The 26,859-nt window shown below is 36.7% G+C and overlaps 1 long non-coding RNA gene across 1 annotated transcript; it reads left to right on the forward strand.

The window, feature by feature from the left end:
• Window positions 1-4,082: 4,082 nt before the first annotated feature.
• LOC107127985 (uncharacterized) lies at window positions 4,083-26,750 on the forward strand. The gene is made up of 4 exons (XR_001486465.3): window positions 4,083-4,171; window positions 4,355-4,885; window positions 25,354-25,484; window positions 26,481-26,750. It is a non-coding gene; the product is annotated as an uncharacterized lncRNA (long non-coding RNA).
• Window positions 26,751-26,859: the final 109 nt, after the last annotated feature.

Raw genomic sequence — 26,859 nt, forward strand, 5'->3', positions numbered from 1 at the left:
TCATCTCGTCTGACTCGCAGCTGACCAGGCGGGCATGCTGGTTGTATGGCTTGACTCTCTGTCCACGATCCTGAAGGGATGGAAGCCAATCGTTTGGTCATTCTGACACCAGACACTGTATGCAAAGCTGACTGTGTTTTCTCTGGTGAATTGGGAAGAGGGACTACACTTGAAATTGACGAGATGAGTTTCAGTTACCAGCTGTTCCACTTGGGTCCTTTCCGTTCCTGTAAGTCTCCCGGACACTGGTATGAGGTCATGTTTCCTTTGTCTTCAGTAACACTTTTCATAATCAAGTTCTAGGCCACTAGATAAAGGCTACTCTTACGATTTCTATTTCCTTATTAAAGTAGGTTATACACAGAAAACATACATTGGAGCCTGCCTTCCTGATTTTCCTGCAGTGGTTTACTTACTCTGATTTCCCTGTTCGATATGGAGTTGCTTCAAAAACACATGTTCAACTGAAATTCTAGAATCCCTTTTAAAAATCGGGGTTGGGTGCAGTGGCTCATGCTTATAATTCCAGCACTTTGGGAGACCGAGGTGGGCAGATCACGAGGTCAGGAGTTCGAGACCAGCCTGGCCAACATAGTGAAACCCAGTCTCTACTGAAAAAAAAAAAAAAAATTAGCCATTAGCCAGGTGTGATGGTGGGCGCCTGTAATCCCAGCTACCTGGGAGGCTGAGGTGGGAGAATCACTTGAACCTGTGAGGTGGAGGTTGCAGTGAACTGAGATCGCACCACTCCACTCCAGCCTGGGCAACAGAGTGAGACTCCATCTCAAAACAAACAAACAAACAAAAAATCAGCGGTCCATCAAATACATACGACTTGCTAAGCAAATTAAGGATGTTTGTCCTTACATACAAACCTTAGTTCTTATAACTGGAGCCAACAACAGATTCATACAGCCAACTATAGACAGTCGAGAGACTGTTTACCCAGGTTACACACCATCTCTACATCATCTCTTCCTCCCACAAGCTTCCTCCCTCTTCCCCCGTAATTTTAGTTACGTCAGTATTAGTGCCTTCATAATGATGGAGGAAAGGTATTAAATTTCTTTCTTCTGGAGGCCCTGTTTTTAATAAATCAATCACAAATGAGATTTATTAAAAACAAATGGTTGAAATGATTTTTAGATTATTCATATTTCATAGTAACTGCCTATCAAAACAGTAATGAATACACATGAAGTTGTTCTATATTTATTTTGTCCAGTAAATTTTCTTCTGGATAAACATATGGAAAGAAAATGGCTTTCTTAGTTAAAATATTTGACATAATTTCAAAGCTATGACAATTTCCTTATATTTGAAACACTTTCTGCTGATGCAGCATTCTTTAAAGCATAGTTTATTCCATAACTTGAAGATAGAAAACCTCCTGAGTATGAAACACTGGGTACCCAAATGTCCAGAGAAAGTCTCCCTCCTTTTTTATACCTCGGAAGCCAAATATGTTATTTACTCTTGAACGTGTTCCTACATCTTGCTCCATAGGTCATTTAATGATATCACCATTCATTCAATGTCCAAACTGCACTCATTGGATACACGAGGCTCTAGGGCAGTTTGAAGATTCCCTTAAGACCGAAACAAACAAGTAAACACCTCTGACTGTGTTTGGTCGTTTAGTCTCTGATGGATCTGTAGAATGCATTTTCTAAAAACTGAAGTTTGGATGTTTTATTTATTTTAGAAATGTAAAAGGTTTCTGTGTCTGTGAACATGCAGTGTTGTATGGTAGAGGAAGATATAGGCTCTGAAGTAAGATAGATCTATAAGTGACTTTACTTCTTTCACAGATGTTGGAGGAACAATTTTAAAAGTTGCTTAAAATTTCAGATCTCTCTTCCCATATATAAGTGGAAATATTTATATATATTTAAATGTCTGTCATTAAGATACTTTATTTAAATTTATTTATTTATTGAAACAGGATCTCACTCTGGTACCCAGGCCAGAGTGAAGTGGCACGACATTGGCTCACTGCAACCTCTGCCTCCCAGGTTTGAGCGATTCTCCTGCCTTGGCCTCCCTAGTAACTGGGACTATGGGTGCACCCTACCACACCCAGCTAATTATTGTATTTTTAGTAGAGATGGGGTTTTACCATGTTGACCAGGCTGATCTCAAACTCCTGATCTCAGATGATCTGCCCACCTCAACCTCCCAAAGTGCTTGGATTACAGGCGTGAGCCACTATGCCCAGCCGTGAAGATACTTATTAACAATATATAAAATTACAGAATCTGGCATTTAGAGGTGCTCAATTATTTATATAAACATGTGAATAGAAAAGAATATAAATCTCCATTCTTGATGACATAAATGATCATATAAAATGTTACATATTCCAGAAGGTTCAGAAAAAATTAAGACTAGATTTGAAATAAAATTATCTAATAAAGAAATATGAATGGGATGTAAAATCATGTCAACTACTCACCCTTTGAATAAGCAGGCTTATAAGAAGCTAGGGAAGAATTCTTATGCTTCTCAAATAATTAATTTTCTGCAGGAATCAAGGTGCTCAGTACTTCCTCTTGTCTCCTTTAGTCTATGCAGATACACTTGGTAAATAGTCCCATTTCCCCTTCATGTCTTCCTTTCTTCCCTTCATTGTAATAATGACCTGTAAGTACAAGAAGAATTACTGTCAGGTAAAAGCCTTTTTAATAGATCCTGCAATGAAAATTATAATTACTTTAAAGCAGTAAAATTGTAATTCTAGTAGGTAATACTCAGGCATGTTCTTCCCAAACATTCCTTTAAGTCTTCCGTGATATTTTCTGAAGCTCCGAAAGAATTTCCCCTTTTAAAGAACTGACATATAAAATATATGCACTCTCCCACTAGAGATAAGAGCTACTTTACTCCCGTATTTTATTATTGTAGGGATAGATAAGTGGATAGATGATGTCAAGCACTCAAATGATCAGACCTATAAAGGGCTAGACATAGAAAGACATAATTTCCCTGACCTCTCCAACGTGCAGTCTATTCTCACTCTACAGGATGAAATGCAATGATCCAACTCTAAGAATGAAGGTACACAATGTATTTCAGCGGAGTGGACGCATAGCTATGGCCTTACAGTTGGCACTTACTCTATGCTCTGGTGATACTGAATTTGGATATGATACACAACAATATTCAGCTTTTGGAGGGCTGGGGAAGGGTCCATTGCAAAACTGTGTGGAGTTGACCCTTGGTAACAAAGCAGAATTTACATTTCTGTTTTAAATATTATAAGGTACAGTACTGTTCTAATTGCTCTACATAAATAATTTAATTTACTCAAATGCTTAGTGTTTTATGTATTATTATTCGTCTCACTTTATAGTTGTGGAATCTGTCTAGGTAACTCATCTGAAGGCAATGCTTAGCACTGCTTAGCAGCCCAATAGTGGTACCAGCTCAGGATCATAGTTTCATTTATACTTTGTCTCTGTAGACCTTGCTTTATTCCGGGCTTGAGAAGGAGTTCTCCAAGGATTTGGAAGTAACTCCTTTTCCATTGAAGTTGTTTAAAGAACACTTACCTTTTGAGTAAGCCAGAAGTTTTTTTTGAAAATATGTGGAATATTATGTTTTTTATTTTATAATGCCTACTTGAGCTGCATACCCAAGGCTACCTGTCAATAATCAGTCACTTTTCACAGGTTATTTTTACTACAATCTATGACAAAGATGATCACAATGAGCTATTTAGTCTCTTAAACCTCTGCTTTGTACTTGATTACCTAAAACACTATTTATTTCACTTCAGTCCTATAAATACTTACTGAGTGCCTGTTATGTGCCAGGCACAGATGCCAAGATATAACCTGTGATTTAACAGAGTAACATAATATCATGCATTGCTTTAGGAGTGTGTACACTGGGCAAAGGGAGCAAAGAGGCACTTGGCTCACCCTAGAGCAAGAGCAGAAGCTCTCCAGATTTGCTGACCTAGAAGGACAAGTCTTGAAGTAGGAGGGTGGGGGAACCAGATTAACAAGGGAGGTAAAAACGTGATCTAGGGAGGCATCCGAGGGAGCAAAGGCACGAGTGAGCCTGGTACACTTTTGGGCAGGCAGAAGGAAGGCAGTTAGGCCGTTAGGAAAGCAGTATGGCTGCAGTGAATTCTACAAAGAAGGCTATGGGAAAGACGCCTGGAAAGGTAGCGAGGTAAGGATACGGACAAGCTATGCCAAAGAGCTGGACTTTGTCATGGAGAGTGACTAGGTGCTTTTACATAGGAAAGTCACCTGATAATATTAAAACCTGTGAAACATCACTCTGGTGAAAGTGTGAATGAATTTGAAAGGAGTGTAACATTGTTCTACTTTGGTTTACTCCTCAGTACCCTTGGCTGTGTACATTTGACTAAAGAGAGGACTATAAAATCAAAAACCAATGAAATAGTTTCCAGAACACAAAACTATTAAGCTTAAGAAAAGGACAGAAGGAACTGAAAAGAGAGGAAATGTGTTTTGGAGCATCACATTTCCACCTCAGAAGAAATAAGGAAGGAAGGAGGAGGGTGTTCCCACAGCTCTTCAACCAGGCCAGCTCCTCAGCCTACATCCCTATCTCATCAAGTACGAGGGATTTTTTAACTGGACCAACCAGATGGTTTAACAGTGCACTCCCACTCCATTCAACTACGCAAGGGAGATTCACTTAACATATGCAGTCATATAACACCTACTAACATTTTCAAACATTAAACCTTTAAAAAAGAGTCCTAAGAAATAGAAGCATGAAGAATCATCTCTCAAGTATATAGACACTACTTCATGGTGTGGTAATATATGCATATGGAAGCTAGTAAACACCTCTAGGAGATGCAAAAGGAATTAGAACCTCCACAAGGTGCAAGCAAAACCTTGAAGTAAGCCTGCTCTTTACTCAGTACTTTTTTCCTCTTCGACATTGTAGGTGTGTTATCTCCATCATCTGTATTTGTCTATTGCAGTCTCCATTGATGGTGAAAGTGTTTTCAGTCTTTGGCATTTCTCATCTAGTGCTAGAACAATGCGTTGCATGGAGTAGCAGGTTTATAAACATTTGCGAATAAAAAAATCCAACCTAAAACCCAAGGTAAACTCCTGAACCAAATACCCAGAGTAATGTGAATCTTTTTCTATACTCTAGAGTTTATGGCTAGAAACCGCACTGAATGCACTGTATCCTAAACTGGGGTCAGGACGGTGGAAAAATGAGTCCAGTGATGAAAGGAAGAAGCTGTGCAAGCTATGAAAAAACCTGGTATGGGAAACTTTTTATGTGATGGCTGTATACTTTTTTCTTATTTTTTAAGAGCAGGTAGCTATCTTCTCATATACAATTAATATACAAACCTCCATTTTTTTATGTATGCCATAGAACTGTCATTTTAATTATTTATTTTCAATTTATTTTCTGTTCTACTAATGAAGATTACAATGAAGAGGAAGGTGAAATCAATTTTTTTTAAAAAAAGGAAAAATATAAAATTCAGACCTAAATCTGTTTTTCTTCTTCTGATCCATTTACCCAGCTTCATCTTCATATTACCTGTATTCCTGTGCTGTAGGGCAGTATTTAATTGGTTCTCAAAGTCATCCAATTCAGGAAGCTTTCTAGACACTCAGTACTTCCCCTCAAACATACCCTTTCTGCCCACACGCGCACACACACACACACACAGACACACAGATCTTCCTTCTCTAAACGCCCCACGATACTGGATCTATCCTTTGATCACTCTTGTTTACGATGTGGTATTGTTGTTGAGTATATCCTGTGTATCAAGCTCTCTGTTATGTATTTTAAGGATTTAAAATGACTTCGTTGTTTGTACATACTTTGTGTAACATCTTTTCTATGAGAGCATAAAGACAAAATTTGCATCTGATTTTTTAGAACATGAAATACATACACTTTTCAGAGAGCATGCCTCTAATTAAATATTTGATGAGTGCAAAAGAATGAGTGAGAGTATGAATGTCTTTAAAAGATCATTTGGTTATTACATTAAACCAGATAGTCTCTTGGTAAACTTTAAGTTACATTATGTGGAAAGAATTACAAATTCTCCACTGGCACACATGTTGCAACATTTACTATCTTCTTTCATCTGATCACATGTCAAAAGGAGATTTTTGAGCCATCATTCAAGTAATCGTTCATGAAGCCCAGACCAAAATATTGTTATAAATGTAGTTAAAATTATCATTTTGTTAACTGCTATATTAAGAAAAAATGGATACAAAATAAATTTTACATGTATAAAATGTACCACTGAATAGGTTTTGGCATATGGTCACCCCTTAAAACTGATACTGGCTACCCCTTCCCAAAGCAACCACTGACCTACTTTCTGGCCTTATCTATTACCTTATATTTCCTAGAATTTTGTGTAAAAGGAACTATACAGTGTACCTTTTGTTGTTGTTGTTGTTTGACTTATTTCATTCAGAATGATTTTTTTTTTGAGATTCATTCACATTGTTGAGTGTATCAATACTTCCTTCATTTTTGCTGCTTGGTAGTATTTCATCGCATGGGTGTGCTACAGTTTTTATATTCAATCATCTGTTAATGAACATTTGCATTGTTTCCTAATTTGCAGTGTTACAAATAAAACTGGTATGAATTTGTATGTACAAATATTTGCATGGACATATGCTTTCATTTCCGGTGGGGAAACACCTAGAATGGGAATCAATGAATCCTACAGTAGGTATGTATTTAAAATGTTAAGCAACCATCAAACTATTTTCTGAAGTAACTCCATGGCTTTATCTTCTCACCGGTAGTGTGAAAATTTCAGTTCTCTCAGGATTCTTGACCAAATTTAGTGTGGACAGTGTCTTGAAATTGATTCAAATAGGTGTATAGTGCTGTCATATTGTGCACTTCATTTGGACTTTTTCTAAAAACTAAGTACATTGAACATCTTTTAATGTGCCTATTGCTATCCACGTCTTCTTTGATGAAGTGTCTATTCAAATCAGTTACCCATCTTTTAATAGGGTTGTTTGTTATTTTAAATTTTGAGAATATTTTTAAAAATATTTTGAATGCAAGTTCTTTATTAGACGTTACACATATAGCTTGATGAATAGTTTTTCCCAGTCTGTGGCTTGTGTTTACATTAATGGTACCTTTGGAAGGGCAGTTCAATTTTGATGAATTAGATGAATTACAACATATCAATTTATTCTATTATTTATCTGAGTCTTATCTAAAGTCACAAATAATTTGTTTCTTTTTTCTAGAATTTTTGTAATTTTAGACTTAACTCTTAAATCTTATTTGAGTTCATATTTTATATGAGGCATGGTATGAATTAGAGATGCATTATTTACATATGGACATCCAATTAGTCGAGCACCATTTATTTAAAGGCTATCCTTTTTCCATTTAATCTTCTGTAAAACTTTGTCAAAAATTAATTGTCCATAAGTGTATAGATCTACTTCTGGAATATCTATTTATTCTCTTGGTCTCATATTTGTCATCATATGATAAGTCTTCAAATCTAATAATGTTAGGTCTACAACTTTGTCTTTTTTATTGAACATATTCTACTTTAGATGCTTTGCATTTCTGTATTTATTTTGGAAACAGTTCACTAATTTCCAAAAAAGACAGCCTAGAGTTTTAATGAGTACATATAGTAGTATTTCTTCCTTTCCAATCTTGGTGATTTTTTTTCTTTTTCTTTCCTGATTTCATTGACTAAAAATTCCAGTAAAATGTTAAATAAAACTGGTGAGAGTTGAATCTGTTTTGCTCCTCACCTTAGTGAAAAAAGTTTCAATCTTTCGCTATTAAGTTTCATGTTAGCTCTAGGCATTTCTCATGCCATTTTTCAGATTGAGATGTGTCTATCTTAACTCTTCTAAGAACACTTATCAGGAAATTCAGTTTATAAATGTGTGTAATTTCAGATTAATTTTCAAACATAAAACCAAACCTTAATTCTTAGAATATCTCCTACTTTTTATATGTCATTATTTTTGTATATTGTTGAATTTGATTTGTTATAATTCTGTTAGAACTTCTGCATTTTTGCTCATGATGAATATTAGTCTACGCTTTGTTTTCTATGAATATAATTGTCTGGTTATGATATCAGAGTAAATCCAGGCCACAAAATGTGTTGGGACGTGATTCCCCCTTTTAAATTTTCTGGGAAAACTTGGGTAGAGTTGGCATTTTTCCGTAAATATTTGATATAATTCATCAGTGAAACCATCTGGGTCTGAAATTTTAGTGGGGGCAGGTTTTTAATTACAGTGTAGAGTACTTCAAGTAATCTAACTCTTCTTGAGTGACTATTGTATTTTCTCAGTAAATGTGTTCATTTTTTGAAGTTGTCATATTTCGTGGCATACAGTTGTTTGCAACCTTCTTTTTTATTACCTAGTATCTATGGATCTTTAGTAATGCCATTTCCATTCTTTGAAAATTTGGTGCCTTTTTTCACATAATTCTGGCTAGAGATTTATTAATTATTGATTGACTCAAAGATTTATCTTTACTTTTTTGAATTTCTCTATTGTTTGTATTTTTATGTTGTTGATTACTATCGGATTTTTACTGTTTTATTTATTCTATATATTTTGTGATTAATTTGGTGATTCTTTTCTAGTTTCTTAAGTTGGAAAGTGAAGTAAATAATTTGGAGCCCTTTTTCTAATATAGATGTTTAGTACTATACATTCAGCTAAGCACTGCTTCAGTGATATCCTACTTATTTTGACATGATGCATTTTTATTTTCATTCAGTTCATATATTTTAATATTTCCATATTTTGCTTTGTTATTTGACACATGGACTGTTTTTAAGTATGTTATGTAATACCCAAATAATTCAGGAATCTCCATATATCTTTCTGTTATTTATTTCTTATTTAATTTTACTTTCACCACAGAACATATCTTATATGGTATGAATCATGTTAAATAAATTAAGACCTGTTTTATTGTCCATAATATGGTCTATTTTGGTAAATGTTACATGTGAACTTGAGAACAATGTGAAATCTTATGTTGTTACAAGGAATATTCTTGGTGTCAAGTAGATTAACTTGATTGATACAGTTGTTCAAGTAACTTTCTATTTCTTTCATCAGTTAATAAGGCTGAATGTTAAAATATCAGCACATATTTGAAGAATTGTCTAGTTCTTTTTTTCAGTTCTATCAGTTTTTATTTAATATATTTCTATTTCTTTATTGTGGCATAAAACACATAAAATTTACCATCTTAACCATTTTCCAAGTGTACAGTTAAGTAATGTTAAGTATATTCTCATTGTGGTGAGACACATCTCCATACATTTTCATCTTGCAAATTTCAGTATATACCTATTAAGCAGCTCCTCTTCCTACTCTGCCTACAGCCTCTGGTAACCACCATTCCACATTCTGTTTCTATAACTTGGACTTTTTTAATACTATGTACATTGGATCATACAATATTTGTCATCTTGTGACTAGCATATTTCACTTTACATAATGTCTCGATGGTTTCTCAATGTTGTAGCAAAGGATTTTTGTCCTTTTTAAGGCTGAATGATATTCTGCTTTATGTATCCATCACAGACTTTGTGGTTATTACACATCTTGGCTATTTCAAATAGTGCTGCTAAGAACATGAATGTAAAAATATCTCTTCAGGTCCCTGTTCTCAATCATTTTGGATAAGTACCCAAAGATGAGATTGCTGGATCATATGCTAGTTCTCTTTTTAATTATTTAAGGAAACTCCATGCTGTTTTTTCATGATGATTGCATCATTACACAATTCTGCCAGGAGTGCAAGAGAATTCCAATTTCTCCACATCCTCACCAAGATTCATTTTCTGTGATTTTTGTTGTGGTTGGTTGGTTGTTTTGTTGTTGATGTTGTTTTACATAGTAGCCATCCTAATGGGCATGTCGTGATATCTTGTTGATATCTTGTTGATTTACTTTTCTCAGTGATTAGTGATGTTGAGTACTTTTTATATGTTTGCTGGCTATTAATATATCATCTTTGTAGCAATGTCTATTCAAGTTCTTTGGCAATTTGTAACTAGTTTTTATTATTTTCTGTTGTTGCATTGTATTTATTTATATATTCCAGACATTAACTTTTCATCAAATATATGACTTGCAAATATTTTCCCCCATTTCGTAGACTGTCTTTTCATTCTGTTTATTGAGTCCTTTAATTACAAAAGCTTTCAGTTTGATGTCATCCCATTTGTTTATTTTTAATTTTTGTCATATGTACTTTAGTGTCATAGACATGAAATTATTGCCAAGTCCAACATCATGAAGGTTTTCCCTTATATTTTCATCTAGAAATTTTATAGATTTAGGTCTTATACTTAGGCCTTTAATCCACTTTGAGCTTATTTTGGTGTATGGTGAAAGATAAAGTTCCAACTTCACTCTTTTCCATGTGAATATCTAGTTTTCCAACATCACTTGTTGAAGACACTACCCTTTCCACATGCAGTAGTCTTGGCAATTTTATCAAATATAATTTAATTATATAAGTGAAGGTATATTCCTAGGCTCTCTCATCTTTTCCATTGCTTTATTTGTTTGTCTTTGTGCCAGTAACACACTACTTTAATTGCTGTAGCTAAGTAATAGGCATTGAAATAAGGAGATGTGATTCTTTTGAATTCCTCCATACTCAAAATTGTTTGACTATTCAGGGTCCCTGAGCTTCCATATGAATTTCTGGATGCATTTTTCTTTCTCTGCAAGGAAGTAAAAGCCACTGAGATTTCTATAGGGATTGCATTGAGTTCATAAAGTTCTTTGGGTGATATGGATATCTTACCAATATTATTAAGTCTTCTAATTCATGAACACGGAATGTCTTTCCATTTATTTGTACCTTTGTCACTGTATTTCAGAACTGCTTTGTAGTTTTCACTGTATAGTCTTTCACCTCCATGGGTAGATTTATTTCTATGTTTTTTATTCTTTTTGATGCTAACATAAATGTAATTTTTCTCTTAATTTCTCTTTTAGAATGTTCATTGTTACTGTAAAGAAACATAACTAATTTTTGTTTGTTAATTTTTGTATACTGCAGCTATGTTGAATTCTCTTATTAATTCTAACAGGTTTGTATGTGGGTGTAAAACTTCAATAAGTTTCTATATTATAAGATCATGATATTTGTGAACAAAGATAATGTTCTTTCTTCCTTTCTAATTTAGGTTCCCTTTATTTCTTGATTTTGCTTAATTGCTCTGGATAGGATTTCTAATATTATGTTGAATGGAAGTGGCAAGAGCAGTATCCTTATCTTATTTCTGGTTGCAAAGAAAAATATTTCAGAATTTTACCACTGAGAATGATTTTTAACTGTGGGCTTTTCCTAAATGGTTTCTGGAGTATTATTAATTTCTTTCATCAAACCATGTTTTCCTGTTTCTTTGTTAATTTTTTTAAAATTTAAATTTATAGTTTCCAAGTAGGTGTATATATTTATGGGATACGTTTCCTGTTTTTATGTATGCTGTGTAATTCTTTTTTAGAATTTGGACATTTGGGGAAAAAAAAACTCTCTTTTAGTCTTTGCACACTGGTTTCATTCAGGGAAAGACCTCCTCCCTAAGACTGGATGGAGGTCTAGGACTTCTCAAATCTTTCCTGATCATTTGCACCCCCATTCCCCAATGTCTGGCAGCAGAATGGAAGCTCCAATTTACTGCTTGCCTACTTTCAAGAGTTTCTAAATTCTGCCAACCATTCCATCAATGCTCCAATTCAAGCTTGATAGAAATGAAGTCCTCAAGCCGTTGTAGACAAGCCAGAATGTTGGATATATGAAACATTCATTTGTTTAGTCCCTGACAGAGAAACGCCAGTGTAAGAGGATGTCTCCTAGTTGTAACATGCTATGCTGTGGGAGGGAAGGGACGTGAACAGTGTCAAACATCACATTATTTTCTACTTTTTTTTACTGGAATCTTCTCTGCATTTTACAATGGCCTGGATTTTATAGCCTGTCAAATGGTCTCTAGAGTTCTCACAGAGGTATTCCAGTCCACATAATGCTGCTAACTCAGTGTCATTTTGGGGGAAAAAGGACCTGTAGCTTCTTAGTCTGTCATAATGCTGATGTCATTCACAACTTAAAGTATTTTGACGCTCTGTTAGGTGCGTAAGAATTTTAAATGTTATGTCCTTTTGATGAATTCAGTCATTTTATCATTATGAAACAAACTTTTAAAAATAGGTGATCAAGCCGGGCGCAGTGGCTCACCCCTGTAATGCCAGCACTTTGGGAGGCCGAGGCGGGTGGATCACGAGGTCAGGAGATCAAGACCATCCTGGCTAACACGATGAAACCCCGTCTCTACTAAAAATACAAAAAAATTAGCCAGGCGTGGTGGTGGCGCCTGTAGTCCCAGCTACCTGGGAGGCTGAGGCAGGAGAATGGCGGGAACCCGGGAGGCGGAGCTTGCAGTGAGCTGAGATGGCGCCACCACACTCCAGCCTGGGCCACAGAGCCAGACTCCGCCTCAAAAATAAAAAAGATGATCATATTTTTTCCTCTGAAATCTGCTGTTTTTAAATTAATATGCCAATTCAGATTTATTTTTATTAACGTTAATGTAAAATTTGGTATATTTTCCACATCTTTATTTTTATTACTCATATATACATACACACACATACAAATATAAATCCAGTTCCTTCCATGTTGCTGCAAGTGGTGGAATTTGATTCTTTTTTTATATCTAGAGGTTATTATGTTGAGTCAAATAAGCCAGGCACAGAAAGACAAATATTACATGCTCTTACTCATATGTGAGAGCAAAAAAAAGTGGATCTCATGGAGGTAGAGACTAGAATGGTGGTAATCAGAAGGTATTAATAGAATGGGAATTGAGGAAAAGGAATAAAAAGAAGTTGCCTTGTACAAAATGACATTTAGATAAAAAGAATAAATGTTAGTATTTGATAGTACAGTAGAAAAATTATAGTTAAAAATAATTTATTGTATATTTCAAAATAGCTAGAAGAGAAAAATTGTAATGTTCCCAACATAGAACAAATATAAATATTTGAGGTGATAGATATCAATTATCCTGATTTGATCATTACACATTGCATACATATATCAGAATATCCCAGTTACCCCCAAATATTTACAACTAGGATATATCAATTAAAAATGTAAAAGGGCATATCTTGTAAACAAGGTGTATTTGGGTTTGTTTTTTTTAAATTTAGTATTATAATCTTTTCCTTTTGATTGGAGACTTTTCTTTAGACTATTTTCATATGGCGGCATTATTCATGTGCTTCTGTTTAGCTCTGTTACCTGACTCTGGTTTCTATTTGTCTTATGTGTGTTCCTTTTTTCACCTTTTCCTCCTTTTTTTGCTTTCTTTTAGATTAGTTGTAAAACACTACCAATATTAGTTGTAAAACTTTAAAAAAAAGCAAAAAAGAGGAAAAGGTGAAGAAAGACATTTTTATAATTATATATTTTCTCATTTTTTGGCTTAATAAATATAACACTTTGTTATATGATTTCAGTTGGTTGATTTAGAGTTTATAATATGCATATTTAACTTATAACAGCCTAATTTCAAGTAATATTATGTTAACTATAATACTAAAACTCAAAGTAGTGGGCTTCCTTTCCTCTCCTCCAAAACTTTGTGCTGATCTCATTGTGTTTATCATTTCTAGTGTTCTCAATATGTTTGTGTAGATCCAGGCTTCCAATGATTTCATTTTTCTTCTACCTGAAAGAATTCTTCTAATACTTCTGGCAGTGTGGGTCTGCTGGTGATAAATTCTATCAGGTTTGGGGCTTTGTATCTCTGAAGAAGGCTTTATTTCACTTCTAGTTTTGAAAGACACATATTGCAGGATATGGAATTCTCATTTGACAGGAGTTTTTCTTCCAGTACACTAAAGAGGTCTCTTTTGACTTGCGTTGATTCTAATGATAAATCTACTCTCTGTCATTCTTACTTTTCGCTCTTTTTTTAATGTAATAGGTCTCTCTTCTCTGGTTTCATTGAAGATTTTCTCTTCATTATATTTTTAGCAAACTGATTATAGTGTATCTTTTTTATGTTTGAGGTTCTTGACTTCTTGAGTCTGCAGGTTTACTGCTTTTGTCAAGTTTGGAAAATGTTTGACCATTATTTTTTTCAAATTATTTTCCTGCACCCCCATTTTTCATCTTCTTCAGGAGCTCCAGTGGTACATATAAGACCACTTGAAGATGATTTACAATTCATTGATGTTTTTCACTTTTTAAATGTTTTTTCTTAGTTTTATTTTGAATTGTTTCTATTGCTTTGTCTTCAAGTTCACTTTTTTTTTTTTTTTTCCCTGCAGTGGCTAATTTTCTATTAATCCCATCCTGTAAATTTCTCATCAGAATGAACGTTGTTTTTATTTCTAGAAGTTGATTTAGATATTTTATACACCTTCCATATCTCTATCTAATTTGATAAAACACAGAATGTTATCATAATGATTGTTTTGGGCCGCAAGCTCCGCCTCCCTGGTTCACGCCATTCTACTGCCTCAGCCTCCTGAGTAACTGGGACTACAGGTACCTGCCACCATGCCCAGCTAATTTTTTGTATTTTTAGTAGAGACAGGGTTTCACCATGTTAGCCAGGATGGTCTCAATCTCCTGACCTCGTGATCCACCCACCACGGCCTCCCAAAGTGCTGGGATTACAGGTGTGAGCCACCGTGCCTGGCCTATTATTGCTTATTCTATATAACAATTCTAGTTATTATTTCTTATGGTCTAACATGAAAGCAGCATAAACACAAGACAAAAATCCCATGTTTACAAACCAAATACATTTAAAAGATTGTTGTTACATATCAGCAGAGGAAAAATGCCCAATGGCAGATGGGGAGAAAAGCTAATGAGATTCCATGAGCTAAACCCACCATGACAAATGTAAATGAATAGTACTAAGTGATTCACGTGTTTATTTCACCAATTTCATTTGCAGGAGAATAAGTAGAAAAGTAAGATCGAATTGTTGTCTTCCACAAAAAGAAAGAGCCTTGATGCTTATTTCCCAAACTTATTCAACAGAATGTTACTGTTCAAAGTCATTACAGAAAGTGCCCTTTTTCACACTTCTCAGGCCACTTTTATACTTTTCAGCAACACCTAAAGCAATTGGCAGGCACTTGCTTGTACAATGTTCAAACTCCACTAGTACAGTAAGCAAAAGCTCTGCATATGTATTTCATTTGCTTTACAAGTGACGTCAGGAAACAAACACATGGCTTATCTAGGCTGGATGGTTGGGGGAAATGACAATTTGATCTTGGTTCAAGGTTGCATTTACTTAGGTTTACTACTGAACTACAACTAAAAGAAGCAAAGGATATGTTAGGTGAGCACAAAGAACAGATGTGGCATCCTAGTTCACTTACTGCTGGAGGAGTGCCTGAGGCTCCCAGTCAATGCACCCTGTAGGGAGAGAAGAATATATTAAGTGAGGATCAGAGCTGCGCACCTATTTGGCTTCTGTGTATCAGCTCTACATTCCCATCCGCACCATATATACAAACTCTTGACTTTCCAATTATACACTTCATTTGTCTGTAAAGACATACTGAATAAATATTCAGTTTTTTCTACAAGTGTAGACCAGAAGAGGTGTTCTGTTTCCGATTACAAGTTGTAATTCCGCAAAGAATTTCAAATATATGAAGAGGAAGTCAGCTAGCATTCCATGCAATATCTTCATTAAAACGCATCACAGTTTAGCTCCTATGACAGCCTTTGTGCAACATCTTGCATTGAAACATAGTATTGTTAAAGAAACAGAATGTTTAACGTACTATGACTTAATACAGCTCAGCATTCTGTTTTCATCTTTATTTATTTGCTTCAATTTGTTCTTTTTCCTACTTAAACGACTAAAATTTAGTAATTATACTTTTTTTGAGAATTAAGTACCTAAACTTACATTCTGGACTTCAAGATTAATTGTATCATACAGTAGACTTAAAGTTATGTAATTAAATAACTGTTTTGATTTGTTTTGTTTTTAGCACTTAAATATTTTATGTGTATGTGTGGTAGGATGTGCACACAGTGTGAACATTTGTGTGTGTGCCTGTGTGTGTTGAGTTAGAAAGTAGTAAATATCTCTTTTTGCTAAAAGTGTGCTGTAAACACATTACTCCAATCACATTTGGTTTTAGTTACTTGGTCTCTAGCTAAGTACGGTTCCCTATTTAAGAAAGATACAAATCAAGTTAATTGTGATCGCTCTTATGCTCCATAAACAATCTGAGTGTTTGGAAGCATTGGAGGCACAGCCTTAACAGGCTACCACTAAAGATTAGCCAAAATAAACATTGTGCATGCAAAAAGTCCCATCAGGAGGACAAAGGAGGGAGGAAAGACTGCAGAACTCTTGTTTCACACGTTGCCTTTCACTGGATTGTTTCTGAGCAAGATACTTTCATGGTGGCCAGATACTAATTGGGTAGAAAAACAGAATTGTAATATATTTTATCAAAAAAAAAATGTAGAATATTTTTCACGTTTTTACATGCAACATAACTTCCTAACTGCAGGATTTTTTTTTTCTGAAAAGAATTTCACATTAATTAACAAGCCAGCAGTCTCTACGGGGTCATAGATGGCCAAACCAAATCATAACCAAATCACAACCCCCAGCCACTCCTAGCTCCTACTCCCAACTCCAGACCATGGAACTGTGGGTGACAGCATGACAGGGGAGTCATTCATTACAAGCTGACATGACAAGATTCAAAACAAATGTTTGGACAATCACATTTCATTTCTTAGGAACTTGGATGGGGGGTTGTAGAGGAAATGGAGCACTTGGCAAAGGAAGGAAGCTGGATGTCTGCTTCCATGGTGGGGCTGCTTCTGTTTCACACGTTTCTACTAAACCTAGAGAGAAGGTGCATGATTCCCTACTTCTCATTCCCGCTTTCTGACACTGTCTCCTCCATGAAAATCCTGCTGTGAATATCACACATCTTCTTCCTCCTGCTCCTTGTTGCTGTTCATTTACCAGCTATCAGATCCCATTCTGTGTTGCTATTATTCTTAGTAATCTGAATTCTTGCGTAGGTGATCCTTTCAACAGCTGGGCCTCTCGGTTCCTGGGAATCCCCTCCTTTCATAAGCTTGTCCTCACTCAACTCAGCCGCAGCTCCCACGGTCATTTCCTAGTTGTGGTCATGACCAAGGACCAGGTATCCTTGTCTCTAAACACCATCTTCCTAGTTCACTCCCTCTAGAACCCTTTGACCTTACAGGAACCCACAGACCTTTAATCCTACCATACCTTTACTCTCTCTTTTGCCAATTCACTTTTCCCTTCATGCAGAATAATTTCCATGGCCCCTAGGCACAGTTACTACCTGGTGTATACCCCAAATGTATATTCTCCCCTCGCTTCATCATGGTTGCTTGGAAAAAAAATACATTACGGGCTGAGTATAACCAACTTTCTGCCTCTTCCATACCTACATTTGTACAACCTTTTATGGAACTAATCAGGGCTGGAGAAATACGCACATCCATGCTGGCAGGTCCAACTTTAAGTTCATGATCACTAACCCCAAAAGGGCTCCTAATACCTCCTGGCAACTACACTCATATTTCCTGTTCACTCTCCTCTTTTACATTTCTCTTTCACACCTTTCCTCTCCTCAAACTTCCAACACCTCCTCCTCCATTCTCACACCAAACTGGTTTCTTGATTTTTGATTTAGATAGAAAATAGAAGCCAGTCAGAAAATTCCTACAGGCTCCCTCAGCAGACCGAATATGGGTCTGTGCATTCCGTCTTCTCTTCTTTTGCTGTGGGTGGCTCGGCCATGCTCCTCCCTGGGGCCCAGCCCGTAAAGTGCATTAGACTGTCTTATTCAATCACTTACGAATATCATTCAATTAAGTTTCCCATTTTCCTCTGCATTCACACATTTTTCTTCACTAATAAGTCATTCCCTTCAGTGTATAAACATGCTCTTGTTTCTTTCATCTTGAAAAAATAATGTTAACCCACATCCTTCTCCAGCTGATGTCCTCCCTCATTCTCAAACAGAATACTTCCCAAGAAATAGTTACTTGTACTTGTTTTTTTCCCTGCAACTCTTCTTTTAGATTTATTCTAATAAAATCAACCTCTACTCTGGGATCAAATCTATTACTATGAATGCACTCAACAACCCCTACATTTCTAACACCTAAAATCGAAATCCACATCCATGTCTCATCTTTCTGTGCTGTAGAAGTATTGTACATAGATGCAAGTTTTTATGGAAGATGAATGGTCTGGAGGTAGCAACGAGGAAGAAGAATAGAATACCAACCCCATTTCTTTCTCCTTCCAATACATTTTTCACTTGCTACTCAAGACACCAGCTTTCCTGGATTGTCCTCATACTTTCTGGCTGATCCCTCTCAGTTTATTTCCCTCTTTTTGTCTTTATCCTTATAACATGGGGCCACCAAAGGCTCAGTTCTTGAGCCTCTTCTTGTTTCTGCCTGCACTCATTCTAATGCTAATTCCATTCTGTCTTGTAGCTTTCAATGACTTTCATATTTACATTCTGAAATGTATGTTTCCATCCCCACCTGTTCGCTTGAATTTCAGACTCATATGTTATGTATCAACATTCCATTTACTCAAAGGTTTATTCTCAAGGCTAGCTAGTTCTTCAGTCAGATCCTCAGATTTTGAGATTTCACCTCTTCTTTCGCCTCTGTAGTTTGGCATTTGCGTGTGTGTCTTGTACATCACAACGGTAACAGGGTTTGATTCAATGTGTAAAATGACCTCAGATTTCTGCTAAAGTGTAACTGGTCTATGCTGCCTTGGACAGGTGGTCTCTAGTATGTGTTTGGTATGATAGAAAACGGGCATTGAGGGTGAGTGTGGTATTCCTGTGATACAAGCACATTTTTTTCTGTTTCTACCTGTTGTTTTTAAAACAGATTTCTGATGGTTCTATCATTTTTTTTTTAATTCACTGGCGACAAGACACCCTGTTATCAACTATTTTACTACTATTATCACCCAGTTAAAATAGATACTGACAATAGCCTCTTCCCTATCGAGAGTCACAGGTGTTGTGCATAGGGCCATTCAGAGTGGACAGCCCAGGAAAGGGGAGAGACCAGATGAGAAGGCTCCCCACTGGCCTCTGCAACTCGTCCTAGATGCCTCTTCCACGATTCTTCAAGGCCTTCAGCATTTCTCACTCCCTGTCCTTCCCTCGTTCGTAGTGCCCCCACCTCTGCCAGTGGCCCCTTCCCACACTAATCTCACCTATGGCTATACTCACAGTTGCCTTGACCCTTCTCTCTCTCTAGTGGATGAGCTTGGCCAAACACCACCTTGGCTAGACCAGAGCAGGTAAATATGGCTACAAGAAAATACTCAATCATTCTGACAAATTACCTTTGAGATTTCTGGTTGGACAAATAGAAGTGCACCTTTGGCTCTGTCCAGCAATCTTACCTTTAATTTGGTCTTTCTCTCACTAACAAACAATAAATTTCTCAACTCTGTCTCTCTTCTCCAGTCTCTATCATCTTTTCTTTCTCTCACTCTCAGCTGATGGCTTAGGTTCTCATTTGACTGAGAAAGTGGAAGCATTCAGGAGAAATCTAGGGAATTACCTTCCATCAAGGCTGCCAAGCTCCTTGTGTCTGAACCTATCTTCCTATCCAATACTGTATGAGAAATGGCTTTCATCTTCTTGTGCCTATTCAAGGCCTTTGCATTTGACATTTTGACTTACTCCACTAATTCATCAAGTATTATTTCTCTTTGGTATGATTTTTATATCCTCATAAATATGTTGTAATACCTTTCATCGTAAGAACTATAACATCAACAAAACCTTCCCTGATTATAAACCCTCTCCTACAATTTCACAACACACTTTAAAAGAGTTGTCTATACCTACTGTTGCACTTCAGTCTGCTCTTTCATGGTGATAATGCCTGCATTTGCCTCTATTGAAACATACCTGCCCCAGAACAACACGCAGCTCATTCTGTCACTACTTCATCCAGCTCTCTGCTCAAATGCTATTTTTTAAGAGGAACGTCTTTAGTTGGCTTTTTAATTAGAGGGTTACCTTCCGTCAGGGAACTCTCTATCTACTTATCTTGTTTTATTTTTCTTCTGACAACTTCTACTTCCTAAAGTCACACACACATACACACATACACACACACATACACACACAATCACATTATATGCTGGCTATTACCTATCTCCCCAGTAGAACAGAAACATCTTGAGGGCCAGCAACCTTATCACGTCCAAGCTTAGCTTCCTAGATGTGCCTGTCAGAACTGTCCCTCAATGAATATGTTAAGTGAATGAATGAATCAGAAATCACTTTTACTTATTTGATACACTGGGAATATGCCAACAATTCCATTTAAAATAAAATTAGGATGTTGGAAGCCAAAATTTGAAAAAATTTATACCACTTGGTCAATCCCATTTCCACTCTCTTTACACTAATATCCTTTGGTCTTAGCTATGAGGAGTTCCAGTTTTTTGGCTTTAATTCTATATAAAATTTAGCACTATATAAACAAGTTCAGTACAAGAAAAAGAAAGCTGAACTGAAAATTCTATCTAAAACTTAGCCGTATATAACCAACTTCATTACAGGAAAAAGAAAGCTGAACTGAAAAGCTGAGTGTTTCCAGGACACTGCTAGTGCAGCACCAATAATCTATATTTGGAAGAACTCTGGAAAGTGAAGAATTAATTGTTCAGGAATCTGGGAGGACATTAACCATTTTCCATGAGTCATGACTCAAGGTTGTCTTCTACGCCCTGCACTGGAGGAGCAGTGGTCGAGAGAGACCCAGAGCCAGTGTTTAAAGATGGGTTTGTCTTCCACCATGGGAATTCTGGCAAGCCATCATTTCAGACACTGTTTCTGTAAAATGGGATCGTAGATCGTGTGGTGAATAGAAGCCTGGGGGCCCTCGTACTTACGTGCTTTCCTCTTGGACGCAAGCGTGACCGCTGACTTCCTCCTTCTTCAGGGAAGTCGCTCCAGTGATGAGGCTTTGCGTTGTACTGTGTACCGCTCCATCTTGGTAGGCGGAAGAGAGACCCTCCTCGCTGGCCTCATGACGTGAGCAGCCATGTTGGGAGCATCCCCACGCCAAGGCCCGTATCTCGTCAACAAACAGCAACAGCTGAGGCTCTGAGTCATGCAGCTGCAAGCTGATTCTGCCCCAAACCTGAATGAGATTGAAAGTGGATTCTTGCAGAGCTGAGAACACAGCCCAGCTGACACCTGATTAGCCCCCATAAGGAATCCGTGGGCTCCCGGCTCACAGAAACCATATCATGATGTGGAAAAAATAGTAACAAGGCCGTGTTCCGTTTCTTGTTAAGATTTGATAGTTGTGTTTCACTACATTAAGAGAGGTCAATAAACAAAAAGTATTTTTTCTTCCCTGACTCCCAAAACTCGTAGTATTGTTTGGTCCTAGAAGACTTTGTTTTAAACACTTCTTATATTGAAAATGAACTATTTGCCTATACATAAATGGCATGACCATCTTTCCTACTATATGGGGATTCAGACATTATCTGATTTTTCTGCAACTGCCTTGTACTTGTGCTCAGTGGTTTCTCAGTGGATGTCTGTAAATTGGAGGAAGGCAAGTCTTGAACCCTCTCAAATGCACATGGGGTGAACTCAATCTCCTTTCTAATTCTCTTCCCAATCCTCTGTAAATCCTATGGAGGAATTTTGTTAATCATCACTTCTATTTTTGGTCTATGAAAGTGTGCTCAGCACATGTACTGGTATACAGGATGGAAATGATTCACTTGGAATAAAGACCACCCTGTAGATAACACACATACAAAAGACTGGAAGCTATGGCTGTGCTCATGTCCCAGAGCCTCTCAATCTGTGGCTGTTCCTCGGGAAGCTCTAAACACACAGTTACAGAATTATGCAAAGCTTCTTACTGGATAAGGTCTTCTGGAAATACTACATGGTCAAGAGCAGTCTACACACAGCTTTATACTTAAAGTCTGTTCCATCCCGCCACCACCAACGGGTGTCACCTTTGATGACTGTGACTTGCATATATTTGTATGTTGTTACAGAAGATCTAATTAACCCTAAAAACAGGGAAAGATACCAAGAGTTTATTTTATTCTCCTTAAGTGTCCAAATAAATAAGTGGACAAGGCATTGTCTGTGATGACCCTCCGTCAAGAAAATGTCGTGAGAGCCTTCTCAAAGCATCTTAGTCTCTGCTCTGTTTTGTTTTGTTTTTCTCACTTCACCCTCCTCCACCAAGGGGGAGAGTGGAACATTTATGCTTATCCCTTCCTTAACCTTTGTGATACAGAAATATTTTGGATGGATAGGCAGGAAATTTATTTCGCTTTGTTAGCAAAAGTTATACACAAGGAATGATTTGTAAAATTGAATAAAGGAATCAATTAGTGTCCTTCGCTTTTTGGAAGGCTAACAACATACCATCTCAGAAATGGGGGGAAATGACTCTCCCACACGTTTTGAAGGAAGTCGAACCCTTTTGGTGGGAAGACTTAGGCTTGATGAACCGTTAGTGCTATCTACTTTCATGGATATTGGACGTATTGGCACATTTTTCCAGTTTATTAAAAGAATCCATTTAACCTTTCTGACAAAAGCAGGACTAAATCATCTGTGTTTTACGTGAGAGTACCCAATGATTGCCTCCATGTGAAGACTTCTGAACCCTGGTGTTGCCATGGTAATGACTGAGTCTCAGAATTAGTTCACTTCAAATCATCCAAATGTTCCTGTTTTAAAATGTCACCACTAGTAAACCCACTTTGCTTTTAAAATGTGTGTAGTGGAAATTCAGGGAAATAGCAAACCCTTCATTTGCCTCTGATATAGCAGTCCTAAAAGTACATATATATTTATGGATCTAATATATATATATAAAATATATTAGATATATGGATCTAATATATATATATAAAATGATTTCCCAAGTTCATTTACTCTGAAGGCAAAATGGGTCAATATACATTTGAAGTACAGTGAAGTTATACAATATTATTACATTTATTACTTTCTGTGTCTGCTCTTTTGTGCATTTTTATGATGCTTAATTACAAACACAAAAGAAAACTAAGGAAAATAAATTTAACTTCCATATCTACTGCTTATAAACCTCTTTAATAACACTAAACTCCCAGAAGAATGAGGATCATTTCATCTTCCTAAGGATATAATAGCTATATTCCCCAGAGTTGCTGAGAATAATTTTATAAAACTTCATAATGTAGAAAGTATTTTAATGTATTGAAAATATGACACAGGAAGAACTTCAGCCATATGTGCAATTCATGCAAATAAATCATGTCATTTCTGGCTGTTTAAAAGCCTGTTTAAAAGCTTTTTTCTCTTACCTTATTGCATCTTTGGAAATAAAAAGAAAAATAACTCATTGGCCAAAATGTGCTAATATGCAATCAATTTAAAAAATGAAATATTTTTGCATCACTATATATCTAAAGTGGATTATTGATGGCAAAAAGATCTTTTTTCAGTTTGACAGATAGGACCAATTATAATCTTGTACTTTAAATAAAACTTCTTTAAAATATAAAGACTTCAAAGATATTTATCCAAATCAACCTGATCATTTTTTAAGAGTGAATATACTTTGGAAGACGCGTCCTTCCTTTAGTAGCTCGCAATGGATTACATCCTCTATAAAGCAGTCTGGGGTGAGTGAAAGACGGGGGTGGAAATTAGTAATTTCATTTGATTTAATTGTTGAATCATACTTAGGAACCTAATAAGGCTTTGTTATTTAGAAAAACCAGAAACAGTAACTCAGTGTGATTTTTGTTAAGCTCCTGATGCTTTTCCACGAAAGATTATTTTGAATTCTTAAGGTGGTAGAATAGGAAATTATCCTATTTGATGTATACAGACATTTTTGTCAGGACAAAAGGAAAACCCTGTGCTCACATAATGGCAGCTTATCAAGAATCCTGACAGAAGGCTGGGTTTCTCCCTTCAGTGGGCCACCCACTGCTGTGCGGGTAGGAAATTTCCTGGCATGGACAATCTGAAGGTGTCTGAAAGACTGTCTATACTCAGCTCAGTGAGTGAAAGGAGAAAACCTGGGATGAGCAAATACTCTGGATGATGATACCAAGGTTGATTTGTTCCATCCATCTGACCAGGAGGAGTGCATGTGTGCTATGTTGTCATAGACTCCAAACATCTAAATTGTCCAGACCAGACCAATCTGGATATTTGGTCAAAGGAAAGGTCATGGAAAAATTTTTCAGAGTTTTTCCTTTGTGCAATTTTATAATTTTATATTATCTAATGTTTTAGCTTGAAAATATGAAAGACAGGCATCCAATTGATGGAAGAAGAGAAGAGACTTTTCCTTTTAGATGAATGTGTTGAACTATTAGGCTTATTATGCTTGTAAATGCTTTAGATATTTTCGTGTATTTAATTCTCACAAGAATTTGACAGCTAAGGAAGTAGAGGAACTAGAGGTCAATAATTAGCCTGGGGACACATCTAAGTTGCACAGGCAGTATTTGAACACAGCATTCTAACTATGGTGACGATATTTTTAACAACTCCATTATATTTCCATTTCATGGTCAAATACCTTCACTGAATTATTTAAAATTTCATTTAATTAAGTAGGTCTGGCATTATTCAGATCCAAATTTAAACCAGTTCAGCAAGCCATCTCAAAATATAGTAATTGGGTATTAAGAAATTATCTAAGCATTCCCTAAATTTATTGATATATTCAACGAGCATTGAAAATTATATGTCAGATATTCTGCCCAATCAGAGGCTAACATCTGCCGCAAGACAAATGTGGTGCCTGCCCCTGTGGAGCTCATATTCAAATGGAGAAAATGTCAACAAGTATCCCACATAGGGTGAACACTTCAAAAAGTGAAGCACAGGTTTGTGTGATTAGAAATGGCAGGTGTTTATGGAGGAGGTGCCAGTGCAGCAAGAAAAGGCCTGTATCAAAGGACGATGTTGATGCTGAGATTTGAAGGGCAGGCAGCAATTGAACAGTTGATGGTGTGGAGAGTGAGCCACACTCCAGGACAGGAAGACCAACGCGACTGAGTGAGCAGAGCAAAGAGGGACTCACGCTGTCCAGGAGGCACGGCTCAGTTACTCAGGGCCCCACAGTCAAGCTGAAGATTGGAGACTTCATTGGGTAGGCAATACGAAGCCGTTTAAGGCTTAAGTCTCTAAGGACCATGCCCCAAATACAGATTTTAAAAGATTTCTCTGGTTATGGTTTTAGGTGAGAAGATCGAATTTGGACACCATTGAGGAGACTACTGCAGTCCTCCAAGCTCAAGATGGTTGAGAATAACCAATGGGGACAGATTTAAGAGACACTTAGAGTCTGCAGCCAACAGGGCTGAATGGGCAGTAAGTAGGAGCACAGCTGGGTGACGTGGTGGAGGGAAAGAGAGGAGTCATTAACAGCTCTCCTGTTCCTGGCCTTAACATGTTACTAGGTACCTGTCGGACTTCTATATCTCAAAACATGATGCAGCCCATACTACTTTTAGAACTGCTTCCTTTGTTTCTGCATCTGATGGAATAAGAGAAATGTTTTCAATTTTTGCCAGAATACCTTCATAACACACACACATACAATTAAAATAGCCTTTACAGTTTTCACATTCCTATATTTATATTTACACTTAACATTGAGAAGAGCCCACACCTAACGTACATTGTACCAATTGTACTGTTCTGCATGCCCCATCAGGAAAGCAACTCTGGAAAAAGTGTGGTTGTTTACAGTTTCCTGGTTATTTCAATTGACTGCAAAAGGTGATATGGTTCTGCAATATTATTGAATAGTGTTGCTGAGACTTTCTTGAATGTTACTGAACTTCCTTAATAACATCTCTCAGCAACTGAGATTATGCTATCCTAAATACTGGTTGATGTGATGAAAACATCAGTCCATCAGTCACACAGACAAAACCCAAGATGATGTTTTGACTGCCATTGAGACAAAGTTATTCCTGCAATAATAAGAATGGCCAACGCTCACGGAGTGCCTTCTACCTGCCAGGCACCAACTGAGAGCTTCACACATATTAACTCACTCAATCCTGCAAACAATACTACCAAAGATGGTAATATTTATATCTTCACTTTGGGGATGAGCAAAGTGAAGACATAGAAATTGAGTATCCTGCCCAAAGTCAAATGCTAGAGAAGTGGTGGAGACAGAATTGAAAGCTGTTAGGCTGCCTGGAGTGAACGTCATCAGAAAAATGCAAGGACTCTTTTTATGGAGAGTTATTCTTCTGCCCCAAAGATGGAAAGCTATATTTCTGATTGTATATGTGAATAAGCAAATTTTAAAATAATCACATTTAATGCACATACACTGTGTCTTTTCCCTAGGAAAGTTATGATTCAGAAGATCGTATAAAATTGAACAGCTGCCACTACTGGCAGTCAGTCTACTGCCATTTGGTAGATAACCTTCTTATCACACAGAAAAATATCAGTACTGACAAATAGACCGCAAAGAAAATGAGACCATCAGCAAAGAAGATAAAGTTAAGTTTGTACAAAGCACCTTTTTATAAACGGATGGCTGTCCGGCAAAAATAAATTTCCTGTGGACAAGACCAAGAGCAAGGCAAGAGGAAAATAAACATGTTTAAACTATTGGAGAGTCCATAATTTAAATATAAACTCTTCTGTTGAGTGGTAGTGTGCACCAAATCAGTTCCAGGGACGGCGATAAATGTTACGCTGCATTTTAGGAGGTATGGGA

Source organism: Macaca fascicularis, chromosome 17, assembly GCF_037993035.2.
Source record: "Macaca fascicularis isolate 582-1 chromosome 17, T2T-MFA8v1.1".
NCBI classification, from domain to species: Eukaryota; Metazoa; Chordata; class Mammalia; order Primates; family Cercopithecidae; genus Macaca; species Macaca fascicularis.